Source organism: Desmodus rotundus, chromosome 6, assembly GCF_022682495.2.
Source record: "Desmodus rotundus isolate HL8 chromosome 6, HLdesRot8A.1, whole genome shotgun sequence".
NCBI classification, from domain to species: Eukaryota; Metazoa; Chordata; class Mammalia; order Chiroptera; family Phyllostomidae; genus Desmodus; species Desmodus rotundus.
In genome coordinates, this window is record NC_071392.1 from 115173522 (window position 1) to 115194154 (window position 20633).

Here is a 20633-nt window from a genome sequence, read left to right on the forward strand (position 1 = left end):
TGTTGTCATGAGTGACAGGATTTCTTTCTTTTTGAAATACTGATTAATATTCTCCTGCATGTATCTACCACGTTTCCTTTACCCGTTCATCTGCCGGCAGACATCTGGGTCGATCGCATACCTTGGCTGTTGTGATGAATACTGCAGTGAACACAGGAGTACAAATACCCCTTCAAGCTCGTGGTTGCATTTCATGCAGACATATCCCCAGAAGTGGAATTGCTGGGTCTGTATGGTAGTTCTCTTTCTAGTTTTTTGAGGATTTTTTGTGCATACTGTTCCCTAGGCTGCACAATATTATCTTCTGTCTATGAAGTTATCGGTGTCTTCGACTTCTTTCATCAGTGAAAGAGTTTTCAGTGTAGAGGTCTTTCACCTCCTTAATTAAATGTATTCCTAATGTTTATTCTGTTTGTTGCAATTGTAAATGAGATGGCCACTCATGAACCTCCCCAAGAATCAACTAATTCTAACACTAGCCAGGTCTGCCCACATTTGTCACAAGGTAAAAACAGTAAGGCAAGGAGGAAACAATTCCTAATTGAATGAGTACAAAAGTATGAAACATACGCAATGGCTTTATAGAATAGATTAGGCTCCTTTTTGTCTTTCCCTACCCCACCTGCCTCCTTCAAATGTGAGGTATATTCATACTGACGTTATTGTTAAATTTATTACATAAATGCTATGCTAAATGCAGATACTCAGATAAATAAAATCGTTTTGCTGTAAGAGAGCCCAGGCCAAGAGCTGTTGGTGTGGGCTGTAAAGTAAAGAGTTAATATAGCATCCTTGCATTTGCCAAAACTCTACATGTTTCCAATATCCACAGACTGGTCCTCGATCAGCTTCTGGCACATGTGTAACCCCTGAGCCTTTAAAATACCCTGCCTGATAAAGCCTGAGACTTGGGCCACGTCGGATAGTTTGTGCTAACAAAGTGGTTTAGGATAAATAACGGGGTTTGTATGCGTGGGGCTTTAGTCCGAGCTGCATAGTCGGGGGTGTCCAACCTTTAGGCGTCTCTGGGCCACGCTGGAAGATGAAGAGTTGTCTTGGGTCACACATTAAATACATAAACACTGATGAAAACTGATGAGCAAAAAAAGGCCCGTGCATAATTCTCATGATATCCGCCACCACAGAGAAGCAAAAAGGTCCTCACACAGTAACCCTAGTGATGCAGCGGCCCCTTTGATAATTTTTTAAAATCGTTGAGCAGCTCCCAAGTTTGTGATCACTAATATAGAAAATGTACATATCTAAGTAATGAAACGGTAATAAAACTAAGTAATGTTTTAAGTAAATTTACGATTTTGTGTTGGGCCGCATTCATAGCTATCCTGGGCTGCATGTGGCCCGTGGGCCGCGGGTTGGACACCCCTGTACATATGTTTGACATCTGGGAGCAGAGCCTGAAGACTGAGTAGCTAATTTCAGTCATGTGGTTGTTCCGTGCTTCCCCCCAATAAAACCTGACCCCCAGTAAAAATTCTGGAGGCTCCAGTGAGCTTCCTTGGTTGACAAGGCTTTGTGCAAACTGTCCCACATTGTGCCCGGCAGAATGTAGCTGTGACCATGCAGCTCCATGAAGAGAACACAAGTGAATCTCATACCCGGGTTCTTCTGGACTCACCCCATGTGTGTTTTCACTTTTCTGAGTTCAGTCTGTACCCTTCCACTGTAACCAACTGAACCCATGAATATAACAGATCTCTGGCTTCTGGTGAGTCCTTCTAGGAAATCCTCAAACCAGGAGGGTCCACAGGAACCTCCCCAAAACCATTAGACCCTAATGTAGACCTAATGTAGAAATGTAACAGAATTGAGACCCTGGAAATAAGCCCTAAGATTTTAATCCCTAATAAACCCTAATTTAATTATGTCAATTAATATTCTACAAGGGTGTCAAGACAATTCAACAGAGAAAGAACACTCTTTTACAGTTTGGGGAAAACTGGAGAAAAAACCTACAGAAAAATGAATTGGGACCTCACCTCCTATCATGCAAAAATTAAATTAAGATGGATCAAAGAGCTAAACATAAGGGCTAAAACGATAAAATTCTTAGAAGAAAATACAGAATAAATCTTCATGACCTTGAGTTAAGCAATAATTTCTTAGATATGATACCAAAAGCAAGAGAGATTTTTAATAAAAAGTAAATGCAACTTCATCAAAGTTAAAAAACTTATACTTTAAAATGCATTATCAATAAATGAAAAGGAAACCCAGAGAAAGGAGTAAATATGTATTGAAATGCTACGTATCTAACTTATCAAACCACATACCTACCGTGAACAACATGGCTCAAGAGACGGAATTTCACACTGGAGCTAGAGACTAGATAAAAATGAATCCAATGCAAATACTATGTATGTAACTTTACACATGGAGTAGGTAGCGATTTGGACGTCAATTCCAATATAGAGAAGTGACGGGTTATTGAGCTACAGGGAACCCTGCAGTCAGTGACAGAAAGAAAACAAAAGTCAGCCCAGTGCAGCCCTGGCCAGGTGGATCAGCTGGTTGGGGTGTCGTCAGGTACCCCAGAACGTTGCAAGTTCAGTCTTTGGTCGAGGCGTGTTCAGGAGGCAACTAATGGATGATTCTCTCCCTCTCTCTCTCCCGTTCTCTCTCTCCCCCTCCCCCATTCCTAAGATCAATTTTTTTAAAAAGGTATATCCTCAGGCAAGGATTAAAAAATCTCCTAAAAAAAGTCAGCATGCTGCATGAAGAAGAGTGCCTTAATTTATGGAAAAGGGAAACCTAGGAGTTGCAGAAAAACTGAACGATCAAAGTAGTGGAAGAACCACTATCAGTCAGCAGCAGAGAGGGTTTGAAACCTTCTGTCAGTTTCAGGAGGATTGTCAAGCATTTGGTTCTGGAAGGTGTGTGTTTCATACAGAATTTAAAAATAGTAGAGAAAATATTTCCCCATGAATCTAAATCATAAAAACATACCACTACTGGGTGTATCATAAATATTTATATGTAAAAAATAGGCTGTAAGTATATCCCATGGTATCAGTGTATAACAACTTGTTAATGACAATAACCCATAATACATACGCAAAGAAGCTTTTCTTTAGCAATTAGGAACATCACATCACTTTTCTTCTTCAACCTTTTATTCTACTAATTTAAGTTTTATGCCACCCTGTCCATAAAATTGGATCTTAATGTAATATATTTTTATACTTGAAAGTTTATTATCAATCATTCTATCATATTTACCTGCAAAACATGGATGTATATTATAAATTATTATTATAAAATCTCTGCAAATTTGAAGCTCTAAATGTTTAACAGCATATTCAAGACTGAGTTATCATTGCACGCTGAGAACGAAATTGCTATATTTAGAATAAATTAAAATTAAAATCACATATATTATCAAACATGAAATATAACTACTAACCAAAAATAACTTCTTTGTTTTACTGTAAATGCATCCAGTTAGTAAGTAAATGGTGACTTTTATTAGTTTATGCATACATGATGAATATTATTTTTAACTGAAATAGATGAAGGTCAGTATCAATTTTCATTCCAGTTTTTCTTTTGAAAAAAACGTAAACACTGAGAGATCTTATCACATCAATAGGTGGGTGGGACATTTGGAATATTGGGCAGCAGACAGACAGATCGCCTCCTTACATGTTATAGGGTAAGAATTCCATAGTGGACTATCATTATTTAGTAAAAAAAAAAAAAAAACCACACCCCAAAACAAAAACCTTAAAGTCATTTGAATTTCCGAAGGATTTGTTATCCAAAGTCTATTACTCACATTCTGAACATCAATACCAATATTTCAATCATCCACTGATTTGAAACCTGAAGGTTTTTCCACTATGGGCAATCCATGCTTGTCAGGTAAAAGATGGGTGAGAGGTAAGTTACCTTTAGGGAGTAGGGAAAAGACATTGAGAAAGTAGAGGTAGAAAAGAAGAGCCTGTTAAGAATGCTCCGAGCATCATAAGAAATTCAGAAATTGAGGGTCTAAAAAATTGATTCTCTTAAAATGTCAATGTGTATATCTTGGAAAAGTTTACTGTAACCAGTATCTCAGTTTCAATACTACTAATTTATATCACATGACTTTCTTGTATTTATCAAGATGTTTGCATGATCAACAGGACTAGACGTACATTATAATGGTTATGATTGGCCATAAAGAAATAACTCAGTAATTCAGAAGGAGAACAAAAAATATGCAAAATAATTTCCAAGAGTTTAAGTGATAGAAAGAAAATACAATAGAGTGAGGAGTGGTCGTGGCCAAGGATTATTTCTACTGAGATGACATCTGAGGCACAGATGTGGGAAGAGTACTCTAGGGTAAGGCAGACTGGAGGGCTAGAGAGGTCTTTATGGTGAACTCCATGAAGATTTGAAATGTGACCTGTGTGACGAGGTGTCAGCCACACAGAGAAATGGAGAAGAGCAATGTAGGCTGAGGTACACTTGGAAACAGGTGACCAATTTGTCCAGTTTACTAAAGACTTTCGTGATTTGGGTACTTTAATTCCCACGATCTGGAAAGACCCTCAGTCCCAGGCAAACTAGGGTGGTCTGTCAACCTAACAGGGGGTCAGCAATCTATTGAAATATGAGGTCTATGGAAAGATCAGTAGTCTGATTACGGCCATGGTCACTGGCAGCTTGATCTAGACCAAAATAAAAAAAATTAGAGAAAGAATCCTTGATTTTGAAACATTTAGGCATCTAAGACTCTGCTTCTCGGTAGCACTCCAGTCTTAGCCCAACACATTAATAATGAATCGACCTTATCATTAATAACTGCTTTTCTGCGATATCAGAAAGCAAACTTGCTGACGCATCAGTTGCCATGCAAACGGCGCTCGAGTGCATATAGTCACACATGACGTTGTACCCTAGACACAACCAGCATTCACAGACACAGTGAAGATCTGGGAGGCATGCTCTGAGATCACCACAGCTGGAAGTTGGACTTGTGAGTGGAAAGAACATTGGAAAGATAAGTCGAATTTGTGATTTGGCTTTTAATTTTATATGATGTGCTCTCAAGGCAAACCCACTTTCATCTCTGTCTAGTTAAGTCAGTGTTTGTGCTGAATGGGGTAGTTTTCAGCTTTAACTGGGTTACTTCCTAGTTGAAGCCTTAAACAAACTTTGACCTCATGATACAGACAGGAATTTAAGTCCGAACTTATAATACAAGTTGAGAGAATGGGGAAGGGAGGACTTGTCTGGAATTTTTTATGTGCCTTCATAGATTCTTTTGTATATGATAGTGGTGGTGCAGGCATTACTGAAATCAAAATCTTCATCTGGACCAAAACGGCAGCTCCACACTGGGGCCTTCATTGGCAGGGAGGGGCCATGGGGAAGTACACAGACACACAAATGTTCACTTGAGACCAAATATTTTAATACGTATGCGAAAGGCAGACAAAGAATTTAAGCCCAATAAAGAGAATCCCTGTATCATCTATACATTTATCTTCTCATGTTTCTAATTGTCAGGTAACTCTCTTGGCTCTTGTCTTGGCAAGTAGCATTGCGTCCATTTCCATGTCGTCCAATCCCCAACAGAATTGTCTCTGGTGAAACAACATCAATAGAATTGGCTCCCTGGATATTATTCCCAATGCTTATCTCTAGTGTCCCTTAGCCAGGAGGAAATGTTAGTTAGTTGGACTATCACTGCTACCAACAGGAAGTACCAAAGCCGATGTAGTTCTCTTCTTAGAAGGTGTGGTCTCTGTTATTGAGGTATCTCCAGTAGTGTCAATTTTTACTTCATCATTGAGTGTAGTTCTGGGGGTATTAGAAAAGACATCCCAAGTAAAATCGACAGTAAAATCTTCTGTAGAGAATAGGGGAGGTAGTGGCCTTGGAGGGTATTCATCAAATTTTATTGGAGTGCAACAATTTAGCTTGTTCATACAAAGAATTTTGTATCTTTCAAAATACAAACATTGTCTTCTACAGTGTCCTACATTATTCTTCCAGCATTTTTGGACTCCCCAGCCAGCTGTAAGGAATAAATAAGTAGGTCAAGTTCTTAACTCTAGCAAAAATTTGATAAAGCATATATTGTGACATATGCCACAAAGGAACCAAGGAACCAAGGAAATTGCAGGTGGAGAGAAGGGAAAGAGGAAGAGGAAGAATAGACAGAAGGTAGATATACGAAGAGCTGATATTTATTTAAGCCACGAAGGCAAGAAGGATAAAAGGAGCCAGCAAGGTACACAGGAGGCAAAGATTCTTTCAAGAAAGGACCAGCAAACATTCAGTCCCAGTGTTGAAAAATTTCATAGTGTCTTTCAGGTACATGGAGAAGGCAGAGGAGTCTGAAGCATAATGTACAAAGAGTGAAGGAGCAGGGGATAAAGTGAGCTTGAAATAACAGTGCCATCTCCCAGCCACTTTAGGCCATTATTAAGCATGTTTATTTATTTCAAAAGAGAATATGAGCTAAATTACTTTATGTTTCAGACAATTAGTTAGGATTTCATGTGACTATTCAATTAGAGAAAGGAAAGAATAGAATCAGGGACACATGTTGGAGGCTTTGGCCAGTAAAGACACAACGGTGGCTGGAGCTGGGGCTGTGAGAGTTGTGGAAAGAAGGGGACAGATTTAAGACATCGACCGTTTGGATATAAGGTCAAAGGGAGATGGAGAAGTCAAGGTACATCACTACACTTCTGAATTGGGGGGGGGAGATTAGTGATATTTGCCATTAACAGAACAGTAAACTGAGGAAAGAACAAGATTTGGAGGAAAAAGGTGGGCTGTATAGGAAAGAAGGAAGATGAGCTTACAAGAGAAATATAGTAGGATTTCTCAGCAGTGTGATAATTCGGTTGAAGGGTAAATATAAGAATCTAAAATGAAACTTGTCTGCTCCATTGTAGGATCATTTATCAAGCAAACTACATAACCATCTTTCTCCACGAATTCCCTGAGAAGTACCAAGGTCAGTGTATTCTTGTCATGGGGACAGACTGCAGTCTCTTAAACAGTAGTTAGCATAAGTCTTGAAAGAAGATGACAATTAAGCAGTGACTTGAAGGAGGCAAAGGAATTAGCCACACTGGCATCTGGGGCAAGTACATTCTAAGCAGAGGAAACAAATAGGGCTCTGTGGATTGAGCAAGCCTGGCATGTTTGAGGAAGAGCATTGAGGCCAGTATGGCTCTAGCAAAGTAAGCAAGGACTAGAGTAGTAGGAGATGAGATGAGAGAGGTCATAAGGGGCAGATTGTGGAGGACCCTGGTTATTGATCTGAGTGAAGAGGGGGCCATTGCAGAGTTTTGAGCAGAAAAGATACATAAACCGATTTCCTGTGTGAGATGATCATGCTCTATGCTATCTTGACAGTGGACTGCAGGAGGCAAGATAGGACCGACCTGTGAGGAAGATAGAGCAGTAACAAGTGAGAGGTGATATTAACTTGAATCAGAGTGGTAGCAGTGGAGGTGATGAGGTTGCTTGGTTTTGGATATAATTTGCAGGTAGATGTAACAGACTTCCTAATAGATATAGATGTCACAGCCAAAAATATTGAAGATATTTTCAAGAATATAGTTTAGGAGACTTCTGATCAAGATGGAGGTGTAGGTAAGCACGGCTTGCCTTCTCGCACAACCACAACAAAAATTACAACTAAACTACAAAATAATTATCACCCAGAATCGTCACGAAATTGAGTTTTATGGAAGTCTGGTAACTGAGGAATTAAAGAAGTCACATTTATCCAGATGAGTAGGAGGGACAGAGGCACAGAAATGTGTGGATACGCAGAGTCAGAGAACCGGCGGCCCCACACCCATGTGTGGTGGATAAAAATCAGAAGGGATAGATCAGGAGCAAGGGATCCCAGCCCCACACCACACCACCCAGCCCAAGGTCCAGTGCCATGATAATAAGTCCTCATAACTTCTGGCTGTAAAACCAGTGTGGGCTGGGGCAGTGGAAGAAACTGCAGGATTGTCTCCTCTTAAAGGGCCTGCAACAGACTTAGGACTTACACAGACTCACCCCCTCTGAGCTCCAGCGCTGGGGCAGCAGCTATAAGGGCACAAGTGGCATACAGGGAGAAACTGAAGTGTCTGGCATCAGGATGAGTAATGAGGGACAACTTCCTTCTGGACAAAACTCCAAAGGCCAGGCAAAGCATTGTCCCCTTTCTGAGCTCTGTCCCACAGACAGCCAAGAGCAGCAACACTATACTGGAGACTCCATCAACCTGGTTCACATGGGTTGTCCCACCCTGGCAATTACCTAAGGCTCTGCCCCATCTAACTTACTGGTGCACTTTTCTACAATAGGCCACACTACGAAGACAGGGAGTCAAAGCAGCTCTACCTAATACATAGAAACAAACACAGAGAAGCTGCCAAAATGAGGAGACAAAGAAATAAATATGGCCCAAATGAAAGAACAGAACAAAACTCCAGAAAAAAGAAAAAACTAAACAAAATGGAAAAAAAGCAATCTATCAGATGCAGAGTTCAAAACACTGGTTATTAGGATGCTCAGGGAACTCACTGGGTACTTCAACAACATAAAAAAGACATAGGCAGAAATGAAGATTACAAATGAAGTGAAATAAAGAAAAATTTGCAGGAAACCAACAGTAGAGTGGATGAAGCTGAGAATCATATCAATGATTTGGGACATAAAAAAGAAACAAACATTAAATCAGAACAGCAAGAAAAAAAAAAAGGATCCAAAAAACAAGGATAGGCTAAGGAGCCTCTGGGAAAACTTCAAACATACCAACATTCGAATGATAGGGGTGCTGGAAGGAGAAGAGAAAGGGCAAGAAATTGAAAACTTATTCAAAAAAATAATGAAAGAAAACTTCCTAATTTGGTGAAGGAAATAGACATACAGGTCCAGGAAGCACAGAGCGTCCCAAACGAGATGGACACAAAGAGGACCACATCAAGACACATCATAATTAAATGCCAAAGGTTAAAGATAAAAAGAGACTCTTAAGCAGCAAGAGAAAATCTGATAGTTACCTACAAAGGAGTTTCCGTAAAACTGTCAGCTGATTTCTCAAAAGAAACTTTGCAGGCAAGATGGGACTGGTAAGAAGTATTCAAAGGGATGAAAAGCAAGGACTTACAACCTAGATTACTCTACCCAGAAAAGCTGTCATTTAGAATGGAAGGGCAGATAAAGTGCTTCCCAGATAAGATAAAGCTAAAGGAGTTCATCATCACCAAGCCCTTATTATATGAAATGTTAAAGGGACTTATTTAAGAAAAAGTAGAAGATCAAAACTATGAACATTAAAATGGCAATAAATTCACAGCTATCAACAACTGAATCTAAAAAACAAACTAAGCAGCCCTGGCTGGTGCGGCTCAGTGGATTGAGCACCAGCCTGTGAACTAAAGGGTTGCCAGTTCGATTCCCAGTCAGGGCACATGCCTGCGTTGCGGGCCAGGTCCTCTGTGGGGGGCACATGGGAGGCAACCACACATTGATGTATCTCTCCCTCTCTTTCTCCCTCCTTTACCCTCTCTCTAAAAATAAATAAATAAAATTTAAAAATAAAAACCTTTAAAAATAAAAAACTAAAAAAACAAACTAAGCAAACAAGCAGAACAGAAACAGATCCTAGATATGGAGATCATTTGGAGGGTTATCAGTAGGGAGAGGGAAGGGGGAGAATGAGGGGGAAAGTGCAGGGATTAAGAAGTACAAATTGGTAGGTACAAAATAGACAGGGGGATGTTAAGAACAGAATGGGAAATGGAGAAGCCAAAGAATGTATATGCTTAACCCATGGACATGAACTAAGGGGATGTGAGCTAAGGAGGGGATTGCCAGAGGGAATGGGGATACCAGGTAGAGAGGGGCAAAGGGGAGAAAATGGGGAGGGGATACCAGGTAGAGAGGGGCAAAGGGGAGAAAATGGGGACAACTGTAATAGCATAACCAATAAAATATATTTTAAAAAAGAACATAGCTCAAGCAATGCAATGATAGTAATTAGGAGTAATTATAACTTAATGTAATTTTTAAAATAATAACAGCAGTCATTTTTGCAAAGCTCCTCAGTCTGGAATTACTTTGTTGTTAGGACCTGTGGCCTCTGTCACCAATACCTCAAAATCATAAAACTAAAACATATGAATAACAACTGTATTATTTCAGACACATAAGCCACCCAGCCAAAAGAACTCACCCTTGTGTGAGTTCTCTCTAAAACATACCAGCTACAGAATCTGACAGCATCAGCTTCAATGCAGTTATTGACAGCAGTCTGTTGATGGGCAACTGGCTCGGTAAAAATTTCTTTATAAAAACCACAAGGTGCTGTCTCACTTGCAAACACAACAGTAGTCAGATACATTACATAGTTCAATTGTGAAACAGAACCTACGAGGGAAAATTAACAGAAATAAAAACTACCCCCAAAAATAAAAGGGAAAAATAGGCTGAACCACATAATTTATAGAAAAATTAAGATACACAATAAATATATATTTTAATTTTGACTTCTCCATAGCAAAGAAATGAAAAAATTATACATTTAGATATTTTCCTTCATTTTTAAAATTTGCAATATTCAGAAATTGATATACACTAAGCAGACAGGAATAAGGTGCATTTCTAGGAATTTTATATTGAGTGGTATGTCTAAGAATCGTTGTATAGAATAAATTGTATGTGAAACATAAATATACTTATTAAGAAAAATAATGACATAAATGCCCAATTATAAAATTAGATATGTAATTTACATGACGTCTATACCATAACATTTTATGCAATTACTGAATATTCCGTTTTTGAAAAATATTTAATATGTGGGAAAATACTAATGATGTAATAAAAAAAATTTCAGGGTGACTACATATTTTTCTCCACCCGCTGTCCAACAAATCTGAGGGAAAGCAGCAGAGAAAAATCTTATCTTTGCCTCTTTACTATTTCAAAACTTTACAAAATTCCAGCAAATAATTCATAATCAGAATTGAGTGTAGATATTAATCTCTGCCTCACTTACTAAATCAATGTGTCTCCATGTAAATTAAGATATAAGCTCATAGGCATACGTATGTCTATTTCATGGAAGTGAATACCTTTCTAAGCAAAATATAACATCTCCAAACTTTAAGAGTCAATTTTCTTAGTACATAATGAACTCTTAAAACCAAGAAAGAGTTCAGAAATCCAAAGGGGATAGATATTCAAACTCATTTATAGTTATAAAGTGATACATTTAAACAAAAGAGACATTTTCTTGCCTACAAAGGAAATAGTTGAAAGAATCATAGAAAATGTAGCAACGACTGTGTGGGAAGCTGACGCCCCACACTGGAGGTAAGAGTAGGAAGCGGGGCAGCCTACCCCCTCGGTGGGCTGCTGGGCAGTCTCGGTGTGTGTTTGCGCGCATAGTCATGAATCAGAGACTTCTATTTACAAATTTTCCTTACTGAACTGTTTCCGACAATGAAAACTGGTTTGCCCACAGTAGTGGATGGATTAAATTGAGTAAGAAAATTCACCCACCCACACTCTTTAAGTTCTACGTGTGCATTACTAATAAAGTTGGTTTATATATTGATAAGAAATATCAAAGACACATTGCTAATACATTGCAGAAGAATTCACGTGGCTATGTATACTGGATTTTTTTTAAATGTGAGATATATATATGCCATACATATATATTTACATCCGTGTATATTATGCATACATTTATGTCTTAGCTTTGTACAAAGTTTCTTTACAAAACCAGCGCATGCTGCCTCACTTGCAAATGCATATATATACTTGCTTGTATACATAAGGACGTCATTGGTACGAGTGATTGATCCAGAGATTCTAAGAGGGGAGACTGAAGAACTGCTTGTCATTCTATGGTAAGAGAGTAGTTATCCTTCAACTCTTATAAACCTATCAATTGCTTGATACTTTTTAACAATTGCAAATATTATTTCTCAATAAAAAGTACATAATTTTCAAAAGTAGCATTATTAAAAAGAGGAACAAGCTCATTTATTTTGACCTAATGTCAGAAGCTCCCCATTGGTCATAGTCTTTATCTCTGTCCTAAACTTACCCCCACCTATAACTCACACTTATGCTGTCTCTTTCTCATGACGGCTCTGCAGAACCTACATGGAACGAACTGGGTCACCCTACCTCAGAACAGAAAAATGAGGGACTCCCTTGAAGGTACTTTCACGAGAAAAGAGAATTCCAGATGGTAATAAGAGCTGAACTAACAGGGTACGACAGTGAGGCAGGCACAACAATGAAATCATCCAAACAGAGGTGAAGTGAGGCTGCGTCGACCCTGGTTAGTTCCGTAAAGAGACATATAGGACTGCCAAGAAGATTGAGGAAATTCTTTAGAGAATTTTCTCAGAAAAAACCCCGGCTTGATAGGGGTCACTAGCAGACTCTTAGAGAGTAGGGACATGGAGTTGCCATGAAAAGAGCATTTTTGCTGACCTTTATTGGCCTGAGGCTTTTCCAGCGGACCCTCTTTGCCCTTTGTGACCCCTGGGAGCTCAGTGTCAATAATTCACCCCAGTTCCTTCATCCCTGCATTCTGGGGTTCCGTTACCTTTGGTCACTGAAGTTAGTAGTCCACATGCAATGAAGGTCAGCACGAGGTGATTCATGGTTTCTGGGGGAGAGGAAGCTCTGTTCCCTGAGGAATCCAGAACACTTTGGACAGCTAGGAATCTAAACGGTGACCTTTACTGGCCTATCATGGGTGACGAATCAGAGAGGGGGAGAATGTTATGCCACCCAGAACACCAAACCATTAACTTGCATCGCTGAGTGTGCATGACAAATAATGCTCGTTTCTAGAAACTGTAAGAGGAAACTGAGGCCTTATGAAGGAAGTTATAATTCTGAGGAAGTGCAGGTAGGGAGAGAAATAACTCCTAAAGGAAGTCTCCTCAACACAGATGGAAGCTTTCTATTTTTTTTCTTATTGTTGGTGAGTTACAGTTGTCCCACCTTTCTTTCTGCAGCACCGTATATATTCAACGACAGCAGAATGCTTGTAAATATCCCATGTGTTTCATACCAATAGCTCACAACATCCAGTAGAGTATCCTCCTTTCCCTTTGAGACACCTCCCCTGTCCACTTTGTATTGATTTTTGTATGAGGTATAAAGTTTTGTTTGAGAAGGATTTTTCTTTAGCAGCGGATATTTAATTTTTGCAGTAACAATTTGTTGAAGGTACTATTCTTCCTCCATTGAACTGCTTTGGCACATTTGTCAACAATTATTTGGCTGCACTTGGTTCTCTATTCTGTTTCATTGATCGTGTGCCTATTCTGCCAATTCAACCCTCTGTGGATTACCCTAGTTCTATTATATGTTTTGAGTCGTGTAGCAATTTCTCCTGTTTTATTCTGCTTTTTAAAAATGGTTGCAGCTTTGCCTTTTAATAAAAATTTTAGAATAGCCTTGTGTTTTTCTACGAAATATCTTGCTGGGATTGTGATAGAAATAGAGTTAAACCTGCATGTTGGTTTGGGAAGAAATGACTTCTTTAATATGTTGAGTCTTTCAAGGCATGAACATTTGGGTCTGTGCCACTTCATTTGTGTTTTTCAAATTTCTTTCATGAGTGCTTGCAGTTTTTTAGTTTTTAGAATACAAGACCTAAATTTTTTTCCAATTTATACCTAAGTATTTTAACTGATAGGTGATTTTGATTTTATATTTTATATTTCAATATCTACATGCCCTTGCTAGTATATACCAATACAACTCATTTCTTATGTGTTCACCTTGCAACCCGGACCTTGCTTAACTCACGTTTTAGTTCTGAAGGTTTTTTGTAGATTCCTTAGTCTTTTCTACATAGACTAACATGTCAGCTGCAAATGGGGACAATTTTCTTCTTTCTTTTCCAATCTGTGTGTCTTTTATTTCCTTTTCCTGTCTTGTTGCGCTGGGTATCATTTGCCAAATACGTTACAGAAGAAAGATGAGAGCAAGTAACCTTGCATTTTTTATTTCCATCAGTTAAGGATGACGTTAGCTGTCCACATTTTGCAGATGATTTTTTATCAAGTTGAGAAAGCTTCTTATCCATTTTTAGTTTTGTGAGAGTTTTCATCATGAATGCATATGGAACTTAGTCCAATATTATTCATGCAGATTTATGATATCATGATTTTTCCCTTAACCTGTTAATTTGGCGGGTGATATTGGTGATTTTCAAATATTTAACTGCCTTTCAACATGCAACAAATCCCACATGGTTGTTATTTTAAATCTTTTCATGTATTTATCACTTCCATCAGTTAATAGTTTTAATGAACATTTTAGATGAACTAACTGTAGAGTCACATGCAATTGCAAGAAATAGAGTGACCCTGTGTACCCTTTGTCTTATGATTCCTAACAGTAATATCTTGCAAATCAATAGTACAATGTCAACAACCAGGATATTAACATTGGTACATCCCACCCACCTTAATCTAATGACCTACTTTCACTGGTTATCATTTGTGTGTACATGTGTTTGTTGTGATAGTGTGTGTGTGTTTGCAGTTCCATACAACTTTGCCTCATGTAGGTTTACGCATCCACCACCACCAGGGTCCTCCCTTAATTGACTTTGGACCTTGTCAAAAATCAGTTGAGTGTATTTTAATGGTCCACTTCCAGGCTAATTTCTCCCATTCATATGCACTTATCATTCCACTAATACCACGCTGCCCTGACTAGTGTACCTAAGCCTTTCATTGGACAGAATGGTGCCTCCCACCTTGACTTTCTATCAAGATGGCTTCATTGCTCCAGGGCCCAGGTCTTTTAATATACATTTTATAACAAGCTTGTCTTGGTGTGGATTTCTTTTAGATTATCCCATTTGTGCTTTACTCAGCTTCTTGACTTTGTAGGTTATTATCCTTTTGCTATATTTGGGAGTATTTGTTCAAATACTACACCGGCCCAGCTCTCTCTCTCCACTTCTTCTGGGCTCTGATTATTTAAATATTAACTCTTTTGTCAGTGTCTCATAGGACAACATGCACAGAAAGGGACACCCTTTTCTGTTCTAGGCTGGAGTACTTTGTAGGACTCATCTTGGCTACATGTGAGGCATCGAGGAAACCCAGGGAACTCAGTTACCGTGTCGTAGTTCAAGTCCTGCGGAGTATCAGCTGTCCACCCTCTTCTCTCCACCTTGTTTGCTACAGTAAATCTAGGCTGTTTTAGATGTATGAGGGAGAACCTGGGAGAACTCGGTACTCCACTTTGATGAAATTGGAAGCCAATTTTATTTATTTTTGGTTTGCTTTTTCCGACCAGCATCTTAGTGGGCACCTTCAAGTAGAGAACTCATTTCCATATCCTTAAATATTTCCCTTCTCTTGGGTTCCTTTAGTATTTCTTCCACTCTGTTCTGTCTTTGTATTCCCCATGCACTTTTATTAAATAGATTTTCACATTTCTTAACATTCCCCTCACACTTTCTAGCCCATTTTCTTGTTTTTATCTAGAATTTTCTACCCAGCTCTTCCAAACTACAAAGTTACTCTCTAGTGGGACTCATTACAACATTAATATAAAGTGAAAAGGTTACATATCAACAGTTATGTTTTCATCATTCATATGTCCAATTGTTCCTTCTCATAAGCATCTGTTTCATTTCATGGATATGCTACCCTCTTACCCTTCCAAGTATATTAATTACATGCTCCAGGAAGAGAGTGGGAGCTACTGTTGAGTCTTGAGTCCTGTGGTGTTATTAGTAAAAGGAGTTTAGAGACAAACCGGCTTGGTGATGCTCTCTGGGAACTGTGCTTCTGGGCACATCAACCATCCAAGGGCCAGTGCTTCACGCAGACGGATGCTACCTTCCCTCCACCTAGCGTGGGGTCTAACAAGACGGTGTTAGGTGCTCCACCCAACAACAGTGCTCCTGCTGCAGCACCCCAGTCATTTTCCCCGGTGGCTGCCCCTGGCACTTCCCTCTGCAGGCCTGTAATCTCTGTGGAGAGAGCCCTTCCCCACTCTCCATGCCGGCGCTCTCTCACATACCTTGGAGGCTTCAGAATTTCTATTCAGTCTGACCCCCTCCATGTTTTCTTCTCGAAACACATTCTCTACTCCAATGAAGTTTCTTTCCTTGTCCATCAAGAAAAAATCATAGAAGACAGACAAGCTGAAAGAAATTTAGGAATTGTCCCAAAGCATTGCTTTCACCTTAATGTAGAGCATTTTGGATGTGGGAGTGCGTGTGTGCGGGTGGTTGTAGAGAAAGTGATAAATCCATCCGTGTAATTTATTCTTCCAACAAACATTTACTGAGAACCTGCTCCCTGCCTGTATCTGTGAAGGGGGTAGAGACAGAGCGGTGAGAAAAACAGAAACAGCCCATGATTTCATCAAGGTTAAAATTCCAGTCCCTGACCTCATACTCAGGGCAGACTCTAGACAACTGATTTATGTCTTATGGGCGGGAGAGAAACTGCATGTTCATTTTCTTTACAAAAGGTACTTAAGCAGAAGGATGGAGTAATTTAAAACTAAGATGAAAACACGGCATTCAAAAATGTTTATGCCAACTCAGGAGTTATAACTCATAAGTCTAGGATGACACAGCATTAGCCTGTATAGCAAGGAACTAGTTCACTTTGTAGAAGAAATAATGAGGAGCCAGAGATAAAGTACAAGCGAGATACGCCCTCATCAAACACAGAAGAATGACATTGTATAAGTGGTGTCTAAAGGAGATCAACCATTGTCATGACTTATTAAACAATAACAGCCGCCCAGTATTTCATTTTACTTTGTGGCACTTGTTTTCTGGAATGTGTGTTAGATGATATGCTTAAGGCATGTATTGCTTTTTACATTTTCCTTAAAGTATCTTTGCATGTGAATCAAGGTAATCGCTTTCTGATTGTTAAACTTTGGAAGCTGGTTAGCCTAACTATAGGAAGTATTTGCTAAATCAAAAATACGTTGGTAACTGGGTTGAAGCGGTGAGCAGGGAAATAGGCAACTTGCATGGAAACACTTTCCCACTGAATATCATCTCTCCAACACTAAGAGTGTTGCCTGGCCGGCCAGATACTGTGTCCTAGTATGAGAGACTTTCTGAGAAGCCCCTACGTGTTCCAGGAGCTGTCATTTGATACCAAAATTCATCAGCTGACTTAAAGAATCCGCAGTGGCCCCGATCACCTGTCGACAGAGCTCTTCTATCTGCCCCATCTCTGGCCTGCCCCTTTCTTGGACACAGCGGTGTGAACGCCCAGTTCCTCTCCTGCCCTTGGTGACGGTCTGCAGAGCTCAGGGTACGGGTATGCCCACAGGCTGCCAGCCCAGCACGATCTTGATGTTCCCAGAAAGGGATCATTAGCCATCCCTGTGGGGTCTGCCGCCTCTCTCAGAGAATTCAGTGTGCACCTTGATCTCTGCCGAGGAGTGAGTGTGCCCTGGAAATTCCATTTCATTTGCTCCTTATTACATCAGATTGTGTCTAACTGATGATAGTTGAGGGGCAGCCGTATGCCCATGGAAACAGTTTTTCCAAATTTCACAAACACACAGTGGTGAAAGTAATACAACTATGGCCAGTGACATTAAACAGAATGTATCTTTTGGTAGCGTATCTGGGAAAGGGCAGAGATTCAAATGGCATGTACCCATTAGGTTTTTCCTAGCCTTTCTTTTGCATAAAATGTGATCACAATGCTGGAGGCAAAGGCGCAAGCTAGGGATGCAGGAAAAGAATGGAAAATATTGCTTGGTGCCTGGTGTTACTGTGAATCTCTCACAGCACCTCCTGACTTTATGCCACATGAGAATGATAAAACCCTAACTTGTATGAGACACCCATTTGCATATCTCTGTGTTTCACATTATAACCTACGGTACTTCCTAACGAATAGGTCATGAGTTACAGGTTGGACGTGACTGAGGGACATAGCCCCGCCTTGATGTTATGGAGATGCAGTTTTTCTTCCTTATTTTTCATTCTCTTTAGTGTCTTCAGTTGAATACGACAACAATTAATTATATTTCTCTTATCTGGAAAGTCGCAACATATTGTAGCCTGGAGAAATGTAGCTTAATAACTCTAAGAAGAATATTATTCCATTTTTGAAAGCAAACAAACAACCCCAAAACCCATAAAACATAAGTCAGATATCTCTGCTTTCTCACTGCTCTGTCCCTAACTCCTTCACTAATGCGGGCAGAGAGCAGGTGCTAATAAATATTTGCTGGAAGAGTAAACGCGTGAACGTGTCCCTGAGTATCCACACAAACACCCATGTGTGTACACACACACACACACACACCCCAAAAAGCTCTACATGAAGGTGAAAACAATGCTTTGGGAGAGGTTCCTAAATTTCTTTCACCTTTTTTTATTCTCAAAGACTGTAAATGTAGATTTGAAATGAATGAAAAATGAAGAACAACCCATCAAAATATGTGGGCTGCACCTAAAGTGGTAATTAGAAGGAAGTTCATAGCACTTTATGCTTGTAATTAAAAAGGGGAAAGAAAGAGCTCAATAATCTAAAATCTCACCTCAAAACTAGACAGAAAGCAAAATAAACCCAAATCAAGCAACATAAAGGAAACAATAATATACATTTTTTGCTTATTTTGATTTTTCTACAAGTTATGTGGTTCTGTCTATTTTTTCCCTTTATGTTTTGGAAGGGTAATTTTAACTTCTGTTGATTTATAGATTTTTCTCTTACACGCTTTGTCTCAAAATTTAACTATCTAATGTTATTTGCGTTTATTTTTTGTGTGTTTTCAAGTTCTGGTGGTTTTATAAAGAAACTGTTTTTAAAGATTTTATTTATTTATTTTTTTAGAGAGAGGGGAAAGGAAAGAGAAAGAGAGGAGAGAAATATCAATGTGTGGTTGCTTCTTCCACGTCCCCTATATGGAACCTGGCCTGCAACCCAGGCACGTGCCCTGATTGGGAATCCATCTGGTGACTCTTTGGTTCACAGGCCCGCGCTCAATCCACTGAGCTACACCAGCCAGGGCTATAAAGAAACTTTTTACCAAGCCAAAGTGTCCATCCACAGACTGCCATCAGTAATTGTATTGAAGTTGATGCTGATTCAATGCATCAGGTATGTTTTAGAGAGACCTCACACGTGGGATAATGTTTTGGCCACATGGTTTATGTCCCTGAAATAAATTTTTAAAGATTTTATTTATTTATTTAGAGACAGGGGAAGAGGAGGAGAAAGAGAGGGAGAGAAACATCAATATGTGGTTGCCTCTCACATGTTCCCCACTGGGGACCGGGCTTGCAACCCAGGCATGTGTCCTGACTGGGAATCGAACCAGCAACCCTTTGGTTTGTAGGCCCGCGCTCAGTCCACTGAGTTACACCAGCCAGGGCTATTTTTTAATAAAATAAAATGATGTGATGTTGCTTTTAACTTCTGAATCAAAGATTAAAAAGCTCAATAACAGTAGTGGAGCGAATGTGAGGAAATAGGTATTTTCTCTTTCAATTCACTAGGCTGGGTGGGCTGGAGACCTCTCTCTGGTTTCCAGAAGGTAGTGCTACAGGTCCGGTTTGCGGGTTGTCCCTGGCCCCCAGACTCCATCCCTTTCCCTGAGAGCGTGCTAATCAATGGAGGGGCTGTGACCGCTGCACTGGAGAGCGCACATGAGGACCCCTGCGCAGGATGGGAAGAGGTGCGGGCTTAGCATTGGGGTTGTGGGTGCCTATGGTCCTGGTGGGGAGATCCTGGAGTGAGCCTGAAGCCGTCAGCAGGAAACGCCTTATTTTAATGTCCCTTGTTATTACGTGTCCTTCCCGTTCTCTCCTCCCCTCCACCCGCCTCCGCAGTTACAGGGGGTCCTGCCTTAGTATTCTGGTTTCTTTTGGGAGAGAAATCGGTCTCCAGCGGTAACCTGCACAACTAGGGTAGCAGGGCACGCACTCACTGCTTTCCACCTCCACAGCGGGAGAGGTCCCGGCCACCCTGAACAGCTTCACCACCCCCACCCCCTGCAGTTTCGCTTTAGGTGTAGGAGGCCTGGGTGCTCTGGTGGAATTCCTCCCCCCCACTCAGTCCCAACTCACTTCCTTCCTGCTCCGACGGTGTGCTGGAATCTCCTTCAGGCAGGCTGGACGTCTACAAAATCTCCACAGATGGGTTTGCAATTTCTGTACCAGGTAAATGACATAGGTCTTGGCAGTGATTTTTTGGCTATGACACCAAAAGCAAATCAAGTGGGATTTCATCAAACTTAAAAGCTTCTGAGACGAAACTATCAAAGAAATAAAAAAGGCAACCTACACAATGGGAGAAAATATTCGCAAACCATATATTGGGTAGGGTTAAAATCCAAAATATATGAAAAACTCATACAACTCATTAACCAAAACAAATCTGATTTAAAACTGGGGAAAGGACTTGACTGGACATCTCTCCAGGAAGGACATCCGAATGGCTTCTCTCCCGTTATGTCCATCAGTACAAATGTACTACAGTCATAGTCGGGGGTTTGTAACCTCCACTGACATCGACAGACAGATCTTCCAGACAGAAAATCAGCAAGGGAACAGCAACCTGAAATGATACATTGGACCGGATGGACTTCATTGATCTTTGTGGAACATTCCA